The sequence below is a fragment of the Euprymna scolopes genome, chromosome 2 (assembly GCF_053919585.1).
Source record: "Euprymna scolopes isolate OS-2025 chromosome 2, ASM5391958v1, whole genome shotgun sequence".
In the NCBI taxonomy this organism is placed as follows: domain Eukaryota; kingdom Metazoa; phylum Mollusca; class Cephalopoda; order Sepiida; family Sepiolidae; genus Euprymna; species Euprymna scolopes.
The window spans coordinates 181,144,336-181,167,772 of record NC_136483.1 but is presented as its reverse complement, the minus strand read 5'-3'; the positions used below and the strand labels follow the sequence as shown (position 1 = coordinate 181,167,772).

General features: G+C 34.2%; 1 long non-coding RNA gene and 1 pseudogene across 1 annotated transcript in view; both read right to left on the bottom strand.

Annotated features, from left to right (window-relative positions):
* The window catches only part of LOC145241621 (uncharacterized), a 376,774-nt gene that overhangs the window by 25,932 nt on the left and 327,405 nt on the right, over positions 1–23,437 (bottom strand). The window lies entirely within an intron of this gene.
* Positions 6,511–6,648, bottom strand: LOC145243455 (U2 spliceosomal RNA; annotated as a pseudogene).

The following is a 23,437-nucleotide window of genomic DNA, read 5'->3' as shown; positions in this document are numbered from 1 at the left end:
ATATAGGCTTATTAAAAATACACTGTAATAAGAAATAAAGATAGCGAGTGTCACCTTTCCAATAAATGATGGATACAATGTTAAAGAACCTGAACTTCGCAACAGCTTGTCAAGTTAATATTTTAATAAAAAGCCAAAATCGTGAAGAGCAATCGAAACAGATCATGGATCTGCCCAAAATAAAAGTGAAAATGGGCTTTATATTCAGTAACGAAAAATGAAATTTTCTTAAGAAAATATCAAACATCTCGGACCAATAATAAGTGAAAACGATAGAACTTCTTTATTCTTCTTATTCTTCAAACCAGAGGAACGCGATAATCTTGTCCAAATCGATTAATGCAGTTTAATTACAAAATTTTTAGTTTAGTGAATTTACTACATAGCTATATACCAAATATTCATATTTTAAAAGCTTCATTAAATAATTTACTAAAAATGTAAAGTGAAGTTGGATAGACGTCTGTTCAAAGGGATTTATTAAAAGAAAGACTGCACTTACGTGAAATCTAATAAGAAAATATACGCCGCACGTGACGCAAAGAAGATGGCAGTAAAGTAAAACAAATCCAACATTTTCGAAAAAGAACTATTCTCGAATTGAGAAAGACGGATTAGCCATAATATTTGCGATAAATAAGGGCATAATACATGTACGGTAGAAAATTCATATTGCAAACGTGCGACCGATAATTGTCATGAAAAGCAAAGACAAGTTGAACGAATTCTCACACCGGAAATCTAGAAATGTGCATGCTGGCCAAGGATAGATAAATATATTAAAAATCTGGTGGAAATTGGAATAAGCTGCGGTTTATAGCAAAGTTACTGCCAATAACTTTCAGCTCTTAGCCTAACAGTGATCTCCTCTACACATTGTCTACGCTGGGCCGATAAAAGAAGCATGCTTTTTCATCTTAATAAATAGTCTTACTAAATAGCCAGAAGTTTAAAAATGCAAAATGGCCACATGTAACATCAAAATAAACATTTTACAGGAAGTATTCGCAAGATTTGGCATACCAAAAACAATTGTCTCTAACAATGGTGTGGAATTTTCATCAAAAGAATTCGAAAACTTTTGTAGAATACTTTTGATAATTCACCTAAAACGTCCAGCTTATCATCCAAAATCAATCAGACTGGCTGAGAGATTTGTTGGCGTCTTCAAAAGAGCGATCAAACAGGTAAATGATGATGTGTTAAATGAGGAATTACAAAATTTTCTGTTTATCGAATAACACCGAATGTTAACAATGAAGCGACACCCTCTCTGCAGAGTTCATGTTTGCCCGGAAAGTACGTTCAGATTTTGATAAGTAGATACATTCGAAAATAAAAAATAAAAAGAAGTATAGCTTAATTAAAATCAATATTAAAAACGAAATAATTTATTTTTAAATTAGTATTTAGGAAACGCCACATAAGTAGAAGGCGTAATTGAAAGAAGAATTGGGAATATGATTTATATTATAAACATCCTAAATTGAAAGTGCGAATGCATTAACCAAATAAAAAATAATATGCCAGAGATAGAAATGGACCACGGTAATAACTTGTGTCTATCGTTTATGATGTGTTTGAGATACTATGACCTAACCTATACAAAAATGTACCATCAAACCAAAACGTATCTTGAGGAAACTAGAGAAAAATGATCCAAAAAGGAAAAATATTATGTTTGACATAAAACCTTGCATGTGGTAATATTGGATTTCCTGTTACTTCGAAATAAAAGGAAAGTGCGTAGAACATGCGGGAGAATGCGTATTCTATTAACATGTGCTTGTAGGTAGCATTTACTATTGTAAATACGATTGTTTTGTCCCACTACTTAATAAAGTAGTTATGTACATTTTAAGTCAATCGTATTTTGTGGCAACATACCCATTATGTATGCGATTCGGATATTGTGTGCAGATACGGAATTGTTTTCTGTCAGGCACGATAGCTAGCACCCACATGATTCGATGAAACGCGAGAGAAGTATGATTTTCATCAGTCGAATTGATTGAACGATTTATATTTAGTTGTATCTTTAATAAACAATTATATAGGACTACGCTTAAGGTGTCGTTATAGTTCTAACTAAAAACCATTTAAAGTCACGTAATTCGTTACAAATTCATAAAGATTCTGTGACTAGATATTTAAGTTAAGGCTTACTAAAGAGAGTTTACTTTTGAAATCGCTGAGGTATATATGAGGTACAATATAATGACCCCCAAAAATTGGCTTCATAGTAATAAAGACGAAATCTGCATGAAATAAAATATTGTATTTAAGCGTATTTTACGACCGGACAACGCCAGTCTGCCTGCTAGTTATCAATGAAACGAGAATAAAAGAAATAATAGATAAAAATAGAAAATTAGAAACAAGAGGTGGCTAAATGCAATAATTTTATGACTGTGGAACAGACAAGACTCGAACACGATACGCCTAAATTTTAAATGTAAACTATTTATTCGCCACATCTGAAACGTGAAAAAATATTGTATTATTTTAAAATCTTATTTTTTATTACTTTATTTGTGCAACATAGATAATAGAACCTTACAAATTAACCAGAGCATATTTTAAGCTTAAACCTCATTATATTTAGTTTATTTTCGTTTTATATTCATTGAAATCGCTCAAGTTATGGCGTGAAGCCACTAAATGTATAAAGTTAACAAGAACGAAAGGTGATTATAGTAAAGACAAGAGATGCTTTTTGGCATTAATTTTGAAAATATTAAGGCTATAAATAGGGGAAAAACCCAGCAGCAGCGAGGAGAGTTCTACATGCTTGTAGTTCTCCGAAAGAGGCTATTGGATAAACAGGAACTGTTTTACAATGTGGTAATAAAACAGTGAAGTGAGAAAGACCACGAGATCAACAGTGAAACGAGCTGGAACAAAGGAACCAATGGATAGATCAGATGATTCTAAAAAATGCCACAGAATATTTATATATAAAAGAAATGGACGAGCAGCATCACTTAAAATAATAATTCGATGAGCTTGCTATATAGTAAAGATTAGACATAAATTACATGTGGAGAATAGCTTAAAAGTCATGTTACCTCTCACTTGGATCTTTTTGTTTCCTTGAATTCTTATCTGTACTTTCAATATGTATAATTATGTTCTACTAACAAGCCATCTTCACCAATACCAATATATAGCTTAAAATCCACTACTATTTACACGTTATGTTTACTTGGAAAGTCACCACATATCAAAGCCCGGAAGCAACTCAAGGATAACGGTTAAGTATTAGGTAGAGTGAAAGACAATATCAGTCACGGTGAAACTTAGGTAGGCTAGATTATCTCAATAAGAATTTATTCACATTAGACTTGAAGACAACCATGTTATAATAAACCGGGAACCAGACAAACGGTATTGGGTTCCACAAGGGGGAAAAACATGCTTATGGGATTTTCGTTTAATTTTGGGAATCTGATGACGGTCTTCGTTGATCATTCATCATATACATTCCATAGAAAAGCAGACTAAAAACATCAACTAAAAAAAATACCGAGATAAACTTGCCCAATATTAAATCTTAGACATACTTAACTGTCGCACAGATAAGATTAACAAGCACCAGTTGCCTACAAATTGATTTTTTTTCTGTTTATGAATCCACTGATTTGTTATTTATATGTTCGATATGGCTAATTACCTCTTTTTTTTCACTGTCCGGCTCCAGCAACGTGAATAAATAACTCTTGATTCTAAACCCCCCCAACACGCACCATTTGAATAATTGACCCAACTTCTAAGTGATCACAACTCTCATTTACCATTTCATAATAACGATGATTGTCACTTATAATCCAACCTCGACAAAGTCAAGCTAACATATCAGCTTATGTATACGCTGTATAAACATCACGTGGCTCTGTTACGTTCTTAGCCATCCAACCACCGATCGTAACAGCCTGTATTGATTACGATGTCTATTCTGAATAAATTATTACACGTATTACACATTGATAATGACAGCGGCACTAATCCAGAGTTCGTTTCTGTTTAATTTCAACACAGCCATCAATCGTACGTTGAAATGTACACCTGCGAGTCTGAGTCTTCATGAACCTTGACCTTTTTTCTGTCAACTAACGAAAAAGTACTCCGTCCTTCTTTTCTTTTTGTCATTGCAAGAGAGAAACAAAAGAACTAATAAGTAATGGACGATTCGAATCCGCATCAAAACTCTCTCGATTTTAACGGTATTGATCTGCTTTGTTCTTTGTTTCGTATTACTTCATTTCTATTCTAGTTTTTTTTATCTATCTTTATTTCTACATTAACAGTAAGCTCCAGCGTTGGTTCGGATTGAATCAGCAGCACATGTCCTTCTGCATTCAATCTATAACACTACATTTCCATTTTTATCCTGATTTCTTACAGTTTACCATATTCAGTTTTGCGAGAGGTATCCAAAGGAATTCATATTTATTCAACAATGTAAATTATATACATTTTTTTACACAGTGATCACCACTTATCAAGGCCCGGAAGCCACTCAGGGATAAGGGTTATTGCAAGTATATTACGTTAGTGTGGAGATTTGATGAAGTGTTTACTTAAGGGGAGGTTCATTAGTAATTTGTTAACATTGGACTTGAAGACATCCAAGTTGTAGTTTGGTGGGAAGCAGGCAGACGGAACAGAGTTCCACAGGCGTGCAGTTCTAAGAAAGAAGCTTTGTTCATGGAATCCGCGTTTTGATTTAGGCACAAATATAGAGTGGGGGAAATTTTTCACAGTGGATTCAGCTAGACGGGTGCTTTTCGTGAGTTCAGACGAGCACCTGCCATGGAAATAACGATAAAACAAGGATAGGCTCGCAACTTCTCTTCTGTGGGAGAGAGGTTGCAGGGTAGAGACATTACCATTTATTCACGTCTTTACTACGCCTTTCTTACAGAAACAAAAAACGTCGCGAGTCTCTTTGCACTGCCGTAATTTTCACGTGCCCATAAATCCACTCGGAACGCAGGTGTCTATCACACACGCATACATATACCTTTCTTTCTAGTCTTTTATCATTTCTATCTCTGTTTCCCCCCCATGTTTTCCTCTTTATTCTTATACTTCAACACAGAGCATAATCCACATTCCTATTTGGTCTTTTAAACATAGAACTAAATCTTATTTCTCATTTCTATTTTTTAACAACATGTGACGGAACCTCCTGATATTAATTCCCTATGACGTTGAAGATATTTTCATTGCAAACTTTGCTTTCAAATAAGCTGTATTGTCTGAAGAGGTATCTATTTGCAAGTAACTAGCTGACCGAAACATGCTCATGAATGTGGAGCAACATATTACTTCTTATGTAAAAAACAAATAGAATATTATTTATATATATATATATATATATATAAGAGCAAACAGTTAATAAAACATGTTAAAAAACACTTTGAAATGAGTTAAAAACATTTAATCTGAAAAGGAAACACTAGATAAGTAGATAGTCCTTAATCCGCGGAGTTTCGAAGAAATACTTTTCCTCTCATCAGAGGTTGGGAAGTAGCAAAATGCGGGATCGGATATTGCATACAAAAGTATTTGATGAAACTGCAAGTAAGTCAAAGATCTTACACACACGCATTTAAGGTGGACAAAAACGATGAATTTGATGAATCCAGAGAAATGCATCTGATTGATTTAATTTTGTTGTCTTTATTAAGACGAGTGTATGCGCAGAAATACATGTGCAGAAACGATTTTAAACACTTTCATTTTTGGACACGAAAAAAGAAATCTCGTCGCTTGTTTCACGAGTTTTCATCGGCTTACTCTTTGTGAAAATAACAAGCAGATGGGAATATGATAATGACAATTAATACAAATTAAATATATATTATTTATTCTTAATTTTGTTTTGTTTCATTTTTTTCGATACTTTATTAATATTTTCTGGTAACATAAATTGCCTTTCTTTTAAGCCGAATGTCTTACATAGATTGCCAGCAATTCTCAAAAATTATATCAATAGAATAGATGTTCGATATACAAATTATATCAGTGAATGCATTTTGCAAAGAAAAAAAAATTAACTTGATTTTGAACTCTGGTTTCTTGTCTTTTTTATACTAGATTTCTATTGTATTGTTTCGCCTCGGTTTCGTATATGTTTACACGTATTGGAACACAAATGGCCGCAGGTTTTGATCGCAACAGCTTAATAAATTAAAGCAATGTAGAATTTTATCTAAAAAAAAACAAGGCCGATAGCCATTAGTCTGGTGCTATCGTGTAATGAATGAATGCGTGAATATAGGATTGACATGAAATTCTTAAAGATAAACTAAAATGACCGAAAAATAGGCTGAAATGACTTAAATAAATAAAAAGTAAATGACTTAGAATGACTTTAATGAACTTAAGGATGAATTGAATGATCTTAAGAATGACTTGAATGCTTAAAAATAACTGGAATCCTTCAAAAACAACTTAAATGATATGGAGAATGACTTGAATTGCTTTGAGACTGACTGGTTGTAAAGTGGGTGATCATTTTACATTAAATTAATACAGAAAAGTGATCCTCCACTTTATATCACAAAGTTACAAACATAAGTACAGCGTGTAGTAAAAACAGATACTACACTTTGATCTTGGCCAAAAGACCAAGAAAAGGGTATTTATTTGCTCGCTCCACCGAGCAAATTAGGCACAAGGCCAATTTTTAATGTGAGGAGTGAAGGGAAAATGGGGACCAACTCCCCGGGAAGTAGGTGAGCTGGATAGTGACAATTGGTATGAAGGGTTGCCCCTACATTGACCAAGGTCTTATATATGGGGTTGCCCCCACATATGGTCTTTGCTTGCAGTATTTGTCAGAACAGATGGTATTTATTTGCTCCCCCACCGAGCAAATTAGGCACAAGGCCAATTTTTAATGTGGGGAGTGAAGGGAGGGGGAAGGGAAAAAGGGGACCAGCTCCCGAGAGGTGGGAAATGGGAGCTGGTTAAAGGTCAGGCATGTGGGGTTGTCCCCACATCTGGTCTTTGCTAGTCCTAGCTAGTCATAGCTTGCAGTATCTGACAGAACAGATACTACACTTTGATCTTGGCCAAAAGGCAAAGAAAAGGGTATTTATTTGCCCCCTCATCGAGCAAATTAGACACGAGGCTGATTTTCAATGTGAGGAGCGAAGGGAATTGGGACCAACTCATCGGGGAGCAGGGGAGCCGGATAGCGACAATTGCTATGAAGGGCTGCCCCTACATTGACCAAGGTCCCATATGTGGGCTGCCCTCACACACTTCATCTGCAGCATCTGCCGGAACAGACACTACACTCTGATCTTGGCCAAAAGGCCAAGAAAAGCTTAAAAAGCTAAAAACAGCATCTATTAACAACAGTCCTTTGATCTTAACCAAAAAGGCCAAGTACAAAAGTGTTACCGACAGACCAACCGACCAACCGACAGAGTGACTTATAGAGTTGCTTGCGCCCGACTAAAGAAAACGAGTCTGAATATAGAGACGGGATGTAATAAGCTTAGAAAATAATGTCAGAGAGAAATATTGACAAAGTGATGACTAGCCAAAAAAGAAACTAAAAATAAAGAACTGAAAGAGAAATTGAACCGTCATCGAAAATAATCTAATTATACCAAATTATAACCACAAACGATTACTACGCTACTGAGCCAATCACTAGCGTACAATAGTTAAAAGCCGGTTAGAATGATATTTACATAATATTAAAAGAATTGACCTTCTTACACAATCTGTTCATTCATAAAGGGTAATATTTGACCCTGTTTTAAATGTCAAATATTCATATCAATGTTTAAAGGCTAAATATCATCTAATAAAAGATATGCTGTGATATCTATTTATTTTCATTTTTAGACGGCTTGAAGAGCGACGATATTAATAGCGTTAATATTTGACTGGCAAATAGTTTTGATAAATCCAAGTGATATTTTCTGTGTCTATTGTACCTTATCTCAATACAAACTACTAGTGAGGCCTGTTTAAATTCCACAACGGACTCTTTCATATGTAAGATATTGATGTTGGCATTCTGTGCATGGTCAGCGTAAATGGAGATGCCATGACATTATTGTAGCTCTTTTGTTAAAACTGCAAAAGTATTTTTCTAAGCAAGCACGGGCACCCAGCATAGCCCGGTCGCAAAATACGTTTAAATATGATAATTTAATTTATGCAAAATTCGTATATATTATAGTATAGTTATTATAGAGTAAATTTTCCATCGATTCTTTTATATAATAAACTTGTGATTTCAAAAAGTAAATATATATATATATATATATATATATATATATATATCCATATGACTTAGGTGCATCGGCTTGAATCGAAACCGAAACCAAAACCTTTGAAGAATTATTGGAAAAATGATTTATTACAAGAAACGGAAAGTCATAACAATTAAACGACAGTCATTCGGAAGAAAATATGTAAACGTGACACACAAAATAACACAGACGTTATCGTATTAATATATAGATAAACAAACCATAGATGCAAATATTCATCTTTTCTTTAGATTAGCCCTACTCCTCAAGTAGCCTTCAAGCCTTGACATGTGATGACACCTTTGTAAGACAAAAAAGGAATAATGGTCGAGGTTAAAGAAAAGTGCGAATTGTTCAAGCGAGCTACAATGTCTGTAGGATAGAGTTTATGACAGAGGAGGAGAATCCAAAAGAGAAACTGAATTTAAGTTTAATAAAGGACACTTATACATAAAGGTAAAATGAATAAAATAAGGAATACTGTAAACAATATGTAAAAGAAACAAGAGAACGACGGATAACAGAACACAAATAATACAGCATAAAATAAGTACGTTATGTGTTAAAGAAATAAGAAAGAAAAGGAGAACGAAGTGTTTGAAAAGCGGACCATGATAATACTAATACGTAAGCTAAGAATGAATGAAGGAAAGGCAGAAAATGTGAACGACTAAGTAAAGAATAAATTAAAAGATTTTACAAGAGAAACAATATAATTTTGGAAGTGTGAATAGTCAATGAGTATGCATGTAAGAAACTTAGAAAAGCTTAGTGAATGCAAGGATAATAAACTACGTTCACCAGAAAAAAAAAATCATTGTGGAAAAAAAACAGTAAAGAAAGAAGATAGTAAAAGAATTAATCTAGAAAAAAAAATAAAGAGAAAGAGTAAAAAAAAAATGTCGGAAAAGAAATTAAATCGGTGAAGTCGGAATAAGCTAAATAAATAAAATGGGTGTCATAATAAAGAAAAGAAAGAGAAGAGTCCGAATAATAAGAAAAATTGAGGGGAGTCCGATGAAGAAAAGGAAAAAGGGTTTGAATAAGAAAACGAAAGAGGAGGAGAGTTTGGAGAAGAAATAGAAAGAGTAATAAAAAAAAAGAACAAGATAAATCAAGAGAATAATAAACAAGAAGAGTCAGGAGTACAAAAGGGAATGTCATATGCAAAAAATGAAGGGGAAGTCTGTAGAAACGAGAATTTAGCAGGGAGGAGAGCAGAGAATATAAGAGAAGGAGTACAAATAGAATAAGGTGGCAAAGTAAAAAATAAATAAATAAACAAGAAGGGACAAAAAGAGGTGAAATGGGGATAAAAACTGAGGAAGATGAGAGAGAGACAACGGAAAAGGATGAGCAAAACACGAGGAAAGATGAGGAGGAGACAAATAAGAAAGATGAAAGGGGAGACGACGAGAAAGAGAAAGAATGAAAACGAGAAAGAGATAGGAAGGAGGAGGAGACAAACAATGTGGAGGAGGAGACAATGAAAGGAGGAGGATTACAATAAATGGAGGATGAGACGGAGACCAAAAATGGGACAAAGAAGGAGGATGAAGATGATACACAGGATGGGGATGAGAAGATAAAGAAACAGTAAGAGGAGACAAAGACGAAGGATGAGCAGGAGACAAGGGAAAAGGGTAAGGAGGATACAAGAAAGAAGGGTGAGGGGAGAAAAGAAGGATAAGGGGGAGAAAAGAAGGTGAGTAAGAAACAATAGGAGATGAAGGAGACAAAATGGGAGGCGGAGGAGACAAAATATAAGGTGGAGGAGACATAATAAGAGGTGGAGATGGAGGATACAAAGTAGGAGATGGAGGATAAGGGTTATTGCAAGTACAGTACCTAGTGTGAAGATTTGATGAAGTGTTTACTTAAGGGGCGGTTAATTAGGAATTTGTTAACGTTGGACTTGAAGACATCCAAGTTGTAGTCAGGTGGGAAGCAGGCAGACGGAGGATACAAAGTGGGAGATTGAGGTGGAAAAGAGAAAAAAAGGCGTGTTAAGAGTAATAAGAAACACAGTGAGAAGAACAAGAAACTCGGTTCAAAGATGACGTATAAAAGTAAGAAAAAAAGACTAAGAGTCACGAAAAAAAAAAAGTCAGCAAAAGGAGTGGATAGGAAGAAAGGAGCAACGAATGAATAAAAAAGGAAAAGACAAAAGGAATGAGATTAGTAAGAAAAGCAGTTTGTAGTAAAAGAAAATCGGAAACAAAATAAACAACAAAAGAGGCGGAATGAGTACAAGAGTGAAAAGAACTAGTTGTACGATTATAGAAAGAAATATTAAAGAAATATAAAAATTAGAATAAAACTAAAGATAGGAAAAACAAATTAAAAAATATCAAAAAGCAACAAAGAAAGATATTATGAAAAGGACGATAGACAGTAGAATAAATAAATTAAGCAAAAAGAGAAAACAAAAAGTTTAAGCATAAGTAAAATGTCTCAGAAGAAAACGTAACTGGAAAGAGAAAATGAAAATATTCGTCCTCGCGCGAAAGAGAAGGACACAAAATGTTTTAAATAATAATAGAATTACAATAACAAAGACTTTCGCTGGCGAGTACTACTATTGAGCGTAACCAGTTATATAGTCCTTTTGAAATTTACATCTATTTTTCTCGTTATGTACTGAATATTTTTAATGAAACCTATATGAAATATGTTCCTTATTAAATTGTAAAGATTTTCTATTCAGAAAGAAGTTTTAAAAATTTAATCTAAAATGTTATTTTAAAGTTTTTGTTAAAAAATAAAAAAAAACATGTATGACAAAGAGAGAGTTGCAAAAAATGAGTTGTGGTGTGAGGAGAAATAGAAACTGAAATAGAGAATATTCAGACCTGTAATGTTACAAAGAGGGGGTTACAAAAATGAGTAGTTGTGTGAGGAGAAATACACACTGCAATAGAGAGTAGGAGAGTTTTTATGAATACATACAAAACCTCATTCATTTTTATTTTAAATCCAAATTAATAAATTAAATAAAATATAACCTTAAAAAGATACGATACAAGTTAGAAAAACACTTCATCCAAGGCATGAGAATGGTTAAAAAAAATATTTTTACCATAAGCTTTAAAAACAAAGGTACAAGATTCAATTTGAAATTTATTTATCTTCAAAGTGCACTTTTATACATTTTAAAAAGTAAAGTATTAAATTTTTATACCTCACTTTGAAAAATTTATAAAAGTGCACTTTGAAGATAAATAAATTTCAAATTGAATCTTGTAGCTTTATTTTTAAAGCCTATAGTAAAAACATTTTGTTTTACAATTTTGATGCCTTGGATGAAATGCTTTTCCAACTTGTATTAATATGAATAGAAAAAAAATCATGGAATAATGGGGAGGGCGAGACATCAAAAGTAATGGTTGTAGTAAAAATGAAGGACTAGACGGAATAGGAAGAATAAAGTAAGGGAAGAGGGAAGAAAAAGAGTATTATTAGTATAAATAATATTCATTGGTTGTTCTCATTTTGTGCTCATATATATATATATATATATATATATATATATATATATATATATATATATATAACCTGCATTTCTAAGAATCTGGAAGAAGAAGCGTGATTAGAAAGAGGAGAAGAATGATAATTCAGAGAAGCAATAAAAATAGCAAAACGTAACAATAAGAAAAGGAAGGGAGAATTACTAAAAAAAAAAAAAAAGTAAAACAGAGAGAAAAAAGTGAAAGACGCAGAAAAAGAAAATAGATGATAGGAGAAACTGAATATAGAAGAGGACGAACAAGAACGATTAGCAGAAAAAAAAAAAAGAAACAGGAAGAGAAAATAACACCGATATAAAAAGATAAATAATAGGATAGAGATTAATTCATCCTGAAAAGAATTAGAGGCGAGAAGAAATAAATGGCAAATGATAAAATTTGAAAAAAATCTAATAAACAATAAAACAGAAATAGAATTAAATCAGAAAAAAAACATAAAATCAGAGGCAGAAAAGAATAAAAAAAATGCCAGACAAATAAAAAAAAAACATTCACAAATCATTGACAATAAAAAGCATAAAAGCGAAACAGTAACGCTACATGTCCGAATATAAAAAAAAATATGGCGGACGAAAGTCCAATAGAAAGACCAGGGTCAAGTAGCTTTAATTATGCGGGCAATGAATGGTGAAGGTAACGAGCGCCCTCTGGCGGAAAGATCATCTCTCTTCAGTTGCTCTCGTCGGTGATGGTACCAGAAAGAGAAGGACACTAGAGAGAGATCAGGCTAAAGGTCAAGAGTCACCATGGTATGATTCGTATTTTCTTTGAAGCTGGCTTTTCTGTCGATAAACAAGCCAGATTAAAGGGAGGGTCGAGGAAACAATCCGTTCAAGAATAGAATTGAGACCCTGGCGCAGATAACAACGATTTGAAATGAAACTGGAATGCTACTTACTAAAACCTATAACTCTGTAAAGACTCAGTTCAGTCCGTTTGTTGTATAGTATCCATTTGTAATAGAAATAATCTTTATCTCTATGTATTTTAAATGTGAATTTTCCTGCGTATATATATATATATATATATATATATATATATATATATATATATATATATATATATATATATATATATATGAAAATGAAAAATTTGAAAACTTTAAAGTGTCGGATAAAATGATAAAATCACTTTTTTTTTCTTGTAAGTCCAATATTTCGCTAATAAATAGCCTCTTCAGGGTAGTAAGTCGTGTCCGTATTTTTTTTTCTTTTTCTTCAATGAAGTAAAAGAAAAAAAAATCACGGACAGGACTTACTACCCTGAAGAGACTATTTTTCTCATTTAAATATTTTCTCATTTAAATTTTATTCAAATATAAGTGTCTTCAAAAAGTGTGTGACCATCTTTTACTTATATATGACTAGCGGGGGTACCCGGCGTTGCCCGAGTGTTTGTTTCCGGGACGGGGGGGAGTTTTAAAAAATGTTACGGTAGGTAAGTAGGAAGGATCAAACCCGGAGTCATGAGTAAAAGTAGGAAAATAAAGTGTGAAAAAAAGAACAAAAAACATCTGCAATGTTAACAGTTCGGCCACCAAGAAAAGTCCATTCCAGTTGTTTAGGAAAAAAAAAAAAAAAAAAAACGACTACGGTAGGTCGGCGCGAACGTGAAAATATAATGTGAAGTGTCCAGCACGCTAACCACTACGCCACAGAGTACTGCAGCTTAGTTTAGTGATTTTAAATAACTTCACATGAAAGAACTACGAAGCCAAACCGGTGTTCTCTTCTCAACTGTTCCTTGTGAACGATCCCCAAACGGTGTTAAGTGGTGGCAGGGGGAGGAGGAATTTATTAGAGAGAAAATATTTTACCACTTCTTTTGATCTTAACCGATTTTGGCCGTGACTTCTCAGCAGAAAAAGTATAGAAATCTAAGATTATCGACGAATTTGAGAAATAATAAGCCTATAACACGCCTCAGATATTGTTCTGCCGTTTGTGCATATTATATTTGCATGAAATATCTTGATTTTTAATCCTATTAATGTCAAAATCCGACGGGAAAAAATGAGTTCATTTTATTCATATATATATATAGAGAGAGAAGAGAAGAGATGATTGCAACGTCTTGTCAGACAAGTGCCACTCCGTCAAAGACTTAAAATCCATGAGCCCAAAAATGACGTACATCGCCACAGGATCATTTTAATAGACAAATGCCTGAGGAAGTATCTATACACAGATTATGTTATAGAGTCTTAGCTTTGTACGACAGCTAAGTCTCTCTCTCTCTCTCTCTCGGTTCAAAATGTTGAGATCCAGCAACAAGCAAGAGCAAGATAGCCAGCAACAAGTTAAACTGCAGACCAGCTTAATGCGGGTACTGGTCTCCCGTTTTATGGTTTTTTAAATCAGATTTGCTTCTCCTAGAAAGGTTGCCTTCACCACGGCTTACGGAATCCCTCTCCACCCCAACACACACATACATACACACAAACACACATGATGCTAGTTGGCCGTTGACCCCGAAAAAAAGGTTCATTCGCCCTTTGGAAGGTCTTGTTTTTAATCCTTCAGGGAGACTAGCCACCCTCCTCACCAAACAAGTCTGGTCATGTCATATGCTACTGGTACCATGTAATCCAGTACTACCTGCCTCATGGTCGGGTCACCGGCGACTACTTATACATATACCGTATTCCGGGGTAATTGCGCTAACTAGCTAAAAGTACTCTTTTACACGCATATAAAGAGCAGTTTTTTTTTAGTTGGCGCAATTACACCAAAGTATATATATATATATATATATATATATATATATATATATATACATACATACATACATACACACACACACAGGATGACCCCCCCAAAAAAAAACTAAATGGGGGCCATTTAGAACATATGCTGTAGAACGGAGAAAAAAAGGCCAAAGACTCTAATGTTTTGATGTGATGTTTCGAATATAATAAACTAGTTATGACCAAAGTTTATTTTATTCGGAAAAAACACTAAGAAACGGGGCCTAATTAGAGTTGGGGCCCGTTTTTTTTTGGGGGGGTGACCCTGTATATATATATGAGAGAGAGAGATAGAGTTGAGTTTTTTCTTGTTCTGACATTCATGTTGACAGCCTATTTTTCTATTCAAAAATATTAAAACTAACTTCTTCATATACTAAGCCATGAATATGCACGCGACTTCACGAGGGTTTACTAATTTGCATATCTCTTTGAAAACAAGCTTTCATTAATTATTTATTTTCATGTTTCTTGTGAGATGGTTAGTGTCATTTTACTTACGCTTACTTCTTTCTATGCATAGTTTCTACACAGTTCATAACTGCGTAGAATTTAGAATAATACGTTCTAGCACACGAACCTTGTTTAAATATATACAGAGTAAAATAAAATTGTCGCCCTAGAAAGGACGACACGATTCCATTTTCGTTTGATGAAAACCGGTTTTTTTTTTTGCATACCATCTACTAGTTGGCCAGTTGTGTACAAATCACAAGAGTGATAGGAGCTTTCTATCATATCTAGGAAGTGATACAATGTTCAACGAGCAAAATCGAATATGCACCGTATTTCTACCGATCAAAGTTATGATATGACCATTTCAAGCACCTTCAAAATAAACCAGTGGGTTGCCACGAAAACCAGCGACGTGCCCAAGGTGATGAAACTTTTTCGACCATGATTATGGTCTTTGATGTGGTATGACGTGAAGTCCACATCATACCACCCCATATCTTCGCTGTCGGCTTGAAAGTCAACAGCAAAGTATCCCTGGATGTGCTGAAGAGTGTGTTGATCTCTTGGTGCAATCAAGTGGCCGCTGGCAGACCCTGACTGTGACAGCACGACTCGGCGCCGACCTCAAGTCCAAAACGACCTAGGACGGGCTTCTGAGGAATTGCTTCGACTTTGTACCCTTCTCTCACTGTCCCCCTCTTCTGACCTGAACCCGATAGACTACTTCGTTTTGTCAATAGAGAACATCACCGACCTAACCTCCCACAACACCAAATACGCCTGATTGTTGTCATCTGTCGAGTATTCGCGCAGCTCCCGCCAGCGCTTGTGGAAAAGGCATGCCATCTGTTCCAGACCCCTATCGAGGCGGTGATTGAGCCTGAAAGTGGGTACATTAAGTAGATGTCAGCTCTACTACATAATCAAGTTACCTGAATTGATTTTTTTTCAATAAAGGTTTGTAAAAACAAGCTGTAGTGTTTTCTTTACGGCGACAAATTTATAGCTCCCCCCCACACATATATATATATATATATATATATATATACACGTTTCATTTTTTTATTACCATATCTTTCTGTTAAGTTACATTATTGTTTCAGCTACACGGCCGTTTTTTTTTTTTGGCCGTCTGTGGCTTCCTCAGACTTTTACAGAAATGTTCGTTATGATGGGATAAAAGAGTGAATGATGTCAGTGGAGAGGTGCGAGAAGATCGGAAAAAAGAGGAAGAGAACAAGGGGGAAGGTGGGGGCGTTATTGGTATAGACATATTCGTCTGCATAAATGTAAATCTAAGTTCATTTACATCTATGTAGACGAATATGTCTATACCAATAACTGTCTATCTGGGTGTGTATGTGTGTGTATACACACACGTGTACATCCACGTGTGCGTCCGTGTGTACATGGAGTACCGATGTATGTGTGTACGTACCTATGTATGCATGTGTGTATGTGAGAGTATATGTGCTCGCTGACTGCTGTCCACATACGTGTGTGAGAGCGGGCAGCTGTATATATGTCGATGTATGTGTTCACGAGTATTAGTATCTGTATGTGCGCATGTACTTGCATGTATGCGTGGGGGTGCAAGTATGTCTGAATCAATATGCGCATATAGGCCCGTGTATACGCCTCCCCGGGGCTATGGGTGTCGATGTGCGTATGTATCTATGTATGAGCGCATCCATGCTTACGCACTCGTACTCAATTTAGCACCTTAAGGAAAAATTGACGTCGGAGAGAGCGGCGCGGGTGTCTATGCATGCATGCGCGCATATGTGCATATATTTGCACGCCAGGGCGGAGATGTATGTCTAAATCTGAACGTTTTATTTAAGTATATATGTGTGTACGTGCGCATATATGTGCTCGTGCGCGCGGCCGATAGCTAACCATCTTCAAGTAATTAATAATAAATAAAAACATAAATAAAAACCAAATAAATAAACCGAATCATAGCCCCCCGCCTCCGAACCTAAGCGAACACCCAACAGGTCAAGACATACTTATCAAGAAATCATCTCACCAACGAGACGCCAAAAACAAACATTAAGACTCGAATTTTAAAGTAACCCCCTCCTCCGACCCCCACATATCCCCCTTCCCCCTCCATGTATCCCTATGCCCTCAGCCACACCAAAAATGAACTTCTCAGACCCTCCCACACAAGGCCCTTAAACTCCAAAACTAAAACATTACCGACATACCAAGCACCCCTCCTACCTTCCCCCTTGTTCTCTTCCTCTTTTTCCCGCTCTTCTCGCACCCCTCCCCTGACATCATTCACCCTTTCATCCTATCATAACGAACATTTTTGTAAAAGTCTGAGGAAGCTACAGACGGCCAAAAAAAACGGCTCGGTAGCTGAAACAATAATGTAACTTAACAGAAAGATACTGTAATAAAAAATAAAACGCATATTTTCTCTATAACAGTATTGAGTACTCTTCAGTTTTTATTAATTACCATTTCTACTAAACTAATATATATATATATATACATATATTATATATATATATATATATATATATATATATATATATATACTACGTACACAATATTTTCACAAAATCAAGAGATAAAGATCAAAGTGAAAGCATCAAGTTGTGTATTTTCATATTCGTTACAATTGTTTCGTTAGCATTCGGGACAATTTCAAACATTATGTCATTCGAAAATATTCTCAAAAGCGGCCTATATTTAGACGGTGAAAAACGCTATCTAATATACATAAAAGAACACATTTCGAATCCCCATTTAAGAGATCAAGAAGTTAAACTAACTTATACCCATGTCTTCTAAGTATTTTTTGTTTACTTATTTTCCATGGAATTTATAAACAGCTTTATTTTCATATTTCTACTTTTTAAATCATATTTCGACCAATTATCTATCCTACTGTTACACAATATTCCCTGTGTGTTTTAATTTAAGTATTTTTTATTCTTCTCGAAATTATTTAATTGATTTAGTTTCGAAATACTGAACTACACCTCCCAAATCTAGTTTAAATGTATACGTCACAACTGTATTCCCTTCCCTTTATGAAAGTTTCGTATCATCTGATTACCTATATATATATATATATATATATATATATATATATATATATTTGTTTACTGTTTTTATGGGCAAGAATTCCAACAAAGTGCTCGATTAGAAAAATATTTTTCAATATAAGAGATTAATATTTATTTAAAACTGTACAGAAGGTCAGAAAACCATTGGTACCGTCGGTTTCAAGCCTAACATAAGGGGGGCTAGTTATTTACCATTAACTGGTCCCTCTTATGTTAGGCTTGAAACCGACGGTACATATGTTTGTCTTGCCTTAGTTTTAAATACATATATATATATATATATATATATATACATACATACATATTACCTTTTATTTTAAAAAGAATTGTAATTTCAAATCAATCTAAAAAAATATAAGTTAACATTAATTTTTATTCTATACTAGGTTTGTCAGTGATTTGAATTTTTAAATTTAACTTTTTAAATTTTATCGTCATATAAGCATTCTAATTAAGTGCCATTTGTTTTTCTTTTCAGAGGACATTAAATCCATCATGTTTTACGGGAGATAACCATGATTTTTTTAAATTTTAATAATTTGCCAATTTGTTTAAGTTTAATGAATTCATAATTTAATATTGAAGGGGAGTATGGGTTAAAAGAGGCTGTTTCAGGGAATATTTTCCAATGGCATAAATTGTCCGAATGATGACGATATAATTGTACGGATTATGAAAATACACAACTTGATGCTCCCATTTTGATCTTTATTTTCTTTATTTTGTGAAAATATATAAATGCTCGTTAAAAAACTGATAATCTTGAAGCTTACTAATTGATTCATTTTATTTTGACTTAAATCTTATTGGTATACGAGCAATTACCGAATTTTGATATATTTGAGTATATTAAAATTTTTGGTTAAAAATATTGTAGGGTATATATGCCCTTCATCTGTTTGTGCGGAACGGCTCTATATTAATAAATAAGAAATGCGCATTAATGCGTATTTTACGACCGAGCAATGCCGGCCTGCGAGTAAATGTATAAAAAAGAACCTTGTATGTGTGCGCGCGAAATGTTTTTACCAAAATTTTTCTGCATAATTGGTCACCCATTCTTGATTTGGTTTAAGCCTGTAAAAATAGCTACTAAAGGGTCAAAACTGAAGAAAAAACAGTCGACATTTCAAGGAATAAATCGACAATCTTCTGTGAACGCGTAAATATAGGCTTAAAGTCGCTTCATTTTTTAGCTTTAAAAATATGTCTTGCGGAAGCTCAGACGGAAACGACAAAGACTAAATCGATAAATGACGATAGTTGGACAATTAGATGTTTTGGTTTTCATTTCAACTGAAGTAATTTTTTTTAACTTTCGCAATCATTACTATATATTTTGGATACAATATAATCTAAAATATAAGATAAAATTTAATATATAAAACTTTGTATTTCTGTCTGTCTGTCTGTCTTCATATTTTCAAACTATCTCTTCCGAAACTAAAAGTCGCTAACCAGCGCTAGGGGCCTCAAATGATTAAATATTTTACGGACGTTCTTTTAGGGTTCTTTAATCAGTTCAAATAGTTTTAAAGAGGTTAAAGCTTGGTCAAGCTTGAAAAAATCGTTATGCATTTTGTACATTCCTTTTAGTTTAGTTTTAATCGATTCATATGCGTATCACGTTGGTACAGTGGTAACGTCACCAGCTTTTAATGCTACAGTTTTGTCTGTCGATTTCGATTCTAGCTGATGGCTCCCAAATACTTTCTTTTACTTTTGAAATCACGACTCTCTAATAATATATATGAAATCTGGACCAAATAAAATATCAAATTTAAGTGTATTTTACGACCAGGAAAAGCCGGGAGCCCCCTTCACGTTAAGAACCAAGAGAACATTTGTTTTAGAATAAACACGAAATCTGCATAAATTAGAATGTCATATTTAAGCGTATTTTACGACTAGGAAAAGTTGGGCGGCATGATAATATATATTACTGTATATAATTAATGGCTCGCATATCGTGTTAAATTTGTACTAGGTCTACTTATTCGTCAAGTATCACGTGCTGTTTCTTAGATTCGTCTTACTATTCATCTTATTATTGTTTACAATTTTTACCTCGTCTTATAAGGGTAGATGGTGTCCATTTTCCTTTCATAAATGGCCAGCCATACTCGACTTTCCAATCTTTCCACGTATTACGGTTTTTCAATTCCTTTCTAAACTTACTTTTAGTGAACGACATGTCTCACTTTTGTAAAGTTTACAAAATATATATAATTGTTTGACATATTGCCCACTAAAAGTACAGGCATACATAAACTAAGTGACCCGAAAATAACTCCCTATATTAAAACAACTATAATTTATTCAAATGCTGTAATATGTTTCTCAATTTGTCGTGTGTATGTTATATAAGGTGTGGTAATTAAATCTATGCTTTTGTTTTCTTTTAAGATCTGCTATATGAATTTGGTTTTTAATCCTGAAGGGAGAATACATGAAGTTATTAGTTCTATCTCGCATGAGTTTCTTGCGAAATCAGTTAATTTAAATTAAGGAGCGGTTATTTAGAAAAATGCGAACAAACATACGAACGAACAATTTTGAGGAAATTTTACAACTATAATGGCCCCTACTCTGTCAACCAGAGTTTTATCACAAAATTCGTTCTGGCAAAAATTACTTTTACCATGATTAATTTTTGTGCAAAATTTAAAAAAATCCAAGACGTGGCTATTAAGAAACGCGCCAACGGACGAACGGGTGTGAATTACTAGGAGCAATCCCTCCTTTGTTGTAGGACCAATAATCCGAAGCATGTCAGACTGGCAAACGGACAGGATTTTTTTACGGAAATAGTAAAACGCTACTGAAATAGGTTTATGCAGTCCTATGCTTAGTGAGGAAATACTGTTTAAACTTTGAGCGTGGTAGACAGACACATAGTATTTTATACTACCCGGTGTTTGGAGGTGTGTATGTAGGAGAGGATGACCCTGTTTTAATATTATAAAAAACACGATGTTAAAAATAAAATTAGAAAAACTAAAAGCAAAAAGGGGAGAAAAAGGTGTAAAAGAGGAAAAAAATGTAGGTGGGAAGCTAGGCTCGAACCCGAAGCATCGAGGCTAAGGAGGAAAAAATGCCTGACACGTTACCCCTACGCCAAAGAATTGAGAATGGATAAAATTAAACCTTTTAAAACACTTGAAGGTGGTTTAAACTAACATCAATGTTTCCTAGGCCAAACATGACGTCATTGTCGTAGTAGCAGGAGGAGAGAAAATGTAGAAAAGGGTCCAGTTTAGGGTGAAGAAATTCATGGTTTTGGCCAATTTTTCGATATTTGTCGTCCAAGATGTCGGGCTTCAAGATGATACCAATCTTGTGAAAATCCGTCGCCTCTGTCGAAAGTTTTTGCGAGACATACAAACACACATACATACATACATACACACATTCTCGCTTTTATATTTATAGATAAACTCATAAAACTGCTTTTACCAAAGAACAGCTTTAAAAGTTAGAAACTGTTTTATGATCACAAAGATTACCAGTACTATTACAACCAGCTTAATAACTCTGTGTTTCCCAACCAATATGGCGCCGAATGATCACTGGTGTGCTGCGAAGAATTATAGGCTGACGTTACAAGTTGTTATAGATGAAAAATATCGTATCGACCGGATTCGTGTGTATTAATACATACTCACGAATTTTTATTTACATAGAACTGATGTTTGAATATAAAAACGATGAAATAAAATGTATAATAAGTCGTTCATTTAAATTGTTAGATACCTTGAAATTACCAATATTTTTAAACATTGTAAGCTTTGTGATGTGATCTATCTCGTTTATTAAATAACAGATTATTTGTATGTATTTTTTATCTAATATTTATATACAGAGATGTAAGCTTCTAATCGAAAAACATTAGATAATGGACGAACATTGAATACGTGATCAGACTTATCTATATATAGATAAAAATGTTTCTTTATATGATCTTTATTTTGTAATTATTTCATTGCAAAATAACTTTGTGAGTAGAAAATATTTTTTTTATTAGTGGTAGGTGTTCCGCAAAACTTTGAACAGCTCAATAGTGTGCGCCCATATAAAAAGGCTGGGAACCCTCTGTTTTTAACTGTATGTCACCAATACTTCCGAAAAACCAATAGTTGTCTGTCGACAACAAATATGTTAGTCTACCTAAGAAAACGCCTACGCTATGCTACAAATAAAAATTATTAAAATGGGGGACGAGATCTGAAAAAACAAAAACTTTAAACTATAGCGTTTATCAGATTTTGACGCCGAACTATTCAGTTTCAAAAAAGAAAAGTCACTTTTTGTAGATCGTTTGCATTTAAATCGGCCAGATCTGGACAAGAGAGGCAAGCAAATCTATAAAAACGAGTTGTGTTTTCAGAAAAAAAAACGTAGCGATTTTTATTTTTGGTCGATTGCAGTTCTGGAAGAAGAGGCCAGCGTGAAAGTGAAAAAAAAAAATGGAAGCTTGCCCAAAAACAGAAAACTAAACGGTTTTGGAATTTGAAGACCTGGAGAGGGGGTTGGCCTAAATAATTGGTGTACTGGGAACCGTTCCAAGGAAATCGGAGGAATTGCTGATCTAAGGAAAATGTGAGACCGCCAAGACAAACGCGGAGGTGGAGCGAAACGCGAGTGAGAGTATTTTGCAATTTTTACAACATTTGATGTCACCCTCATGGCCTATTGATGAATACCGCCACACACAACCCTGCTAAACATGCGGTTTATCTATACTAACAAAATTAGGAGAAACTTGCAACTTTTACTTATACTCACTTAAGTTTGATTATTACATATTGAATTCTGATTTAATAAAAAATATTTTTCGTTCAATAACTATTAGTTTTACAGTTAGTGATATTTTTGTTAGCAATGTTTATTCCACTGATGTTAGTTCAACTATAGACACGCGAACCTTCAGATCCTCACGAATAAGTGTGTGTACAGTTCCCACACTGACATTAAACTGTGCACTTATTGTCTTTATAGACAAACGACAATATTTATTCATGTAATTCTTTATTTGGCCAATCAACTCTGGTTCTGATTTCCCTTTCTCCTCCACAGCTCTCATCATCTCTTACAGACTCTCTGCCTTCCTTGAATCTCTTATGCCACTCAAAAACTTATCCTCGATGGTCCTAAAGCAGTTTAAATTATTCCATACATTTCTGTAGCATGTTTTAAGTTTAAAAACACAATGTTATTTCATATCGTTCTTCTAAATTGCCCTCACGTCCAGATTGCATATTTGAAATTCATCAACTGCTACAATCAGACTTTAGTAGAGTGTAATTTAAGTCATGGACTAGCTATTCATTTGAACCTGAC